Here is a 3,530-nt window from a genome sequence, read left to right on the forward strand (position 1 = left end):
TTCACCTAGACGCTGTGATTGATTCAATGTGTTGTTGATCGTGACTGGCAGATGTTTTGTGAATCTTGTTTTTTATGAATGTGACTCTTCGCAACAACAAGAGAAGCAGCGACATGAGCAGACAAACTAAATCCATCAACTTGAGATTTCTAAGCGTTTCAAATTCAGAAAATCCAATCCGCTTCCTCTATCAATACACCAGGGGCAATTTATCTTCTCAACAGCACCTAAATCCTGTGTCATTTTGGGATGGCGCTCCTTCGCCCTTAATTCTCCCGTCGTCATGGAAACAGACCTTCCGTACCGTCTGCAAGGAGAATGAGGAAGAGGAGGAGGATGAAGGCTCCCCTGACTTCCAGGACGTGGTTTTGTCTTCATTGCTGCGTGATGGCTGCAGCACAGAGAACAGCAGAGTTGGGAGGATGGGAGGGGGGGGGAAGTATGTTTTATTTTTGTGTGTTCAGTTAACACAGTGGTTCTCAAACTTTTTCTGTCAGGCCCCCCCTTTGGAGAAAAAAAAAAGTCGGGCCCCCCCAACACAAATAGTCAGGCTCAGTGGCGGCGCCAGAGATTCTATTTTGGGGGTGCTGTGGGGTAGCTTGACGTTTCATAGAGGGTGCTCAAACATTTAGGGTTTCCCATTAATGTACTTGTCGCTACAGTGGAATGTTCTACTGCAACAATCCCCACACACACACACACAGTGTACCCGCGACTGTTACAATGAAGGCTCGATAATCAGCTCACGGCATATAGGTGTAAGCAGGGGTAAAGTGTTATTTTTATAGGTGGTGTGTGGACCTCACATAGGGGGGTCAGGGGGCAAGCTCCCCTGGGAAGATTTTTAAATATTGAAGTTAAAAGCATCAATCTGGTGCACTTTGAGAGCAACATGAAGAGATCTATGGATATTAACTTCAATATTTAAAAATCTTCCCAGGGGAGCTTGCCCCCTGACCCCNGAATGCGGTCCCTTCAACCATCAAAACTAATTTCATTCAAACATTCATGACCACTACCAAGCAGCTCTTCTTTTCCTCCCTCCCATCGTATGGAAGTAAACACATTAAACCAGTTTTCTGATAGTTTTGCCAACTCTGAGCTGTGGATTTAGATGTTGAAGACGCAGATAAGAAACACCGAGCCAGCAAGATCAAAGGAGCATCACTGAGCCTTAATTGAACAGAGACCAATTATTTTTAATGAGTAGAACTGAACGCCCCACTTCTGAGCAGGAGTTCCCTCATTCTCTCCTTGGGAGGACTAGAAAAGAGAAAGAAGTGCAGTCCCCGTGGAACAGGCCCATATCAAAACAACAGGACAAAAAGTAGACAGAGAGGGAAGAAAGATGCCTGGGATACAAGATCAAACTAGCTCTACTCTGTGTGCTCATGACTCTGCAAAAGACAAACGTGCACATGTCTCTAACATACTGTCCCTGAATAGATGTCTTTGTTGTAGACGCTCCTGAGACCTGAAATATTCATCAGCTTTACCTTCAGTATGGCTTATTGGTGTTGTACACCAAAGGATAGCTATAGTGTGATGTTGAGGAGATGTAGGCCCTATTGTTGCTCTAAGAAGTGTGGCTTATTGCATGATGTAGATGTATGAATATAGCTTTTTTTTCAAATAATAATTAGATGAATCAAATAGATTTGCGGACTGAGATTCTGTAATCAAAGTAATACATTTGATGAAATTAAAACAAAGAGAATCACCAATATTTAGGCTCACCCGGACAGCAGAGCTCAGTGACCCAAAAGCAGCGCCATATAGATAGAACCAGCGCCATATGGCGCTGGATAGAACATATAGAACTCAGTCTATATGGCGCTGCCCAAAAGTAACACACCCACAGGTCAGGTGCATGCTGGGTGGTCTGGGCTCAAATCGGTACGATTATCATGGTGGACCCACTGGCGTGTCTTCTTCGTTAGCTTAGCAAATTTCTGCGCTCTTTGAGGTGTTGTGAGGCCGAGTGCATTTAGTTTAAAACTGTTAAAACTTGTGGAGCGCATTAAAATCCAAAGAAGTTGGACCTGGAGAAGGTTCACGCTGCTGAAGACTCACTGAAAGACTTTCAGACAGGTGAGCAGCTATACCTTTAAGCAGTATGATATGCTTGTTTACTGTAGCTACCTACAAACTGTGCGGGCTCTGTTATTGGGGCTGTTGAATTTATATTGTCTTTACATCGCTGTGTTGACTGCCTTGGGAATGCTTTATTCTGTTTTTGCTTTGTTGTTGTTGTTGTGTAGCTTTATTGTGAGAATTTTGCTCTCTACCGCGGTGAAGTTAGTTTTAGGTTGGTTATTGGACAGACGTCATGTCAGTCTATGTCCAGCATTGTCCTGTTTCACAGACTGTGGGCGGTCAGAGCGAGGACAGTTAGCTCAAACCTTGTTTTACCACAGGGCTTCACTAAGGGACAAACATTAATTGCAAGTTTGAATGACACCATCCATAGCCTACCAATGTTATTTCAATACCTCGATCCAATGCTTACTCATTAGTGAAAAGTATGCTTAACATATTATAAATGTGTCATATGCTGCACACATATTTATCTAAAAAAATAGAGTAAAGAGATGTATATATAAAACTGAAAGAAGATATATTCAATATATTCCATATCAATTGCTCCAAATAAATGCAGCATATTATTACACCTCTTCGGTTTTTGGATTGGGTTTTAGTTATTTTCCTATTTTATATGACTAGAGTATCTTTATAAACGAAATAGCAGTTTTTTAATTGAAAACTTATAATTTTTAATAAATGGTAAATGGAATGCCTTTATAGAGCACTTTTCCAGTCGTTACAATTCACCCATTTGGGCTGCCATACAAGGAGCCACTGGCTCAGGGAAACATTCACACACATTTGGCCATGCCCAAAATTAGGATTTTCAATCTGAACCTCACAGACAGTTTTTGAAAGTTGCTAGGGCCATCATGAATCATGACCCTCAATTCAATAAAGAATTGACGTTCCTGATTCAATAAAAAAAAAGTTATTATTGTGATTCATTATTTTATTATGATGATCTCATTCAGTTCCTGCATGTTCTTATTATGGCAATAATTTAAATTATACATGGTTATTATTAATTACATCTGAGATTTTAATGCAGCCAGTGAGTCCAAGGTTGTGTCTTCCACACATGGAGGGCAGGATGGGAGGTGGGGGAGGACAGGTGAGTAGCAGAGGCCACAGTCAGAGAGGACAGCAGAGCTCTCCCTCTGTGTGTGTGTCTGAACAGATGACCCTGTTTTAGACTGCCAACTCCCGGCTGGTCTCTGAACAGCTGACCTTGACTTGTTTCTGCCCTTAGTCAAAGTTAATAACAGAGGTGGATGCTGTGAACAAGACGACATATCGATTGTTGTAAAAAACTATTTTTGCTCCGCATTTTTAAGCCTACTGCGATTGGAAGAGCAATGTATTGCCATGAAATGTGCTTTTGTGTTTCCTTAACAAAGAACTGCAATAACTTTGTTCATATCTTAACATTTGGTCCAGCACAC

This window comes from Notothenia coriiceps, unplaced genomic scaffold, assembly GCF_000735185.1.
Source record: "Notothenia coriiceps isolate Sejong01 unplaced genomic scaffold, NC01 NC01_scaffold00018999, whole genome shotgun sequence".
NCBI classification, from domain to species: Eukaryota; Metazoa; Chordata; class Actinopteri; order Perciformes; family Nototheniidae; genus Notothenia; species Notothenia coriiceps.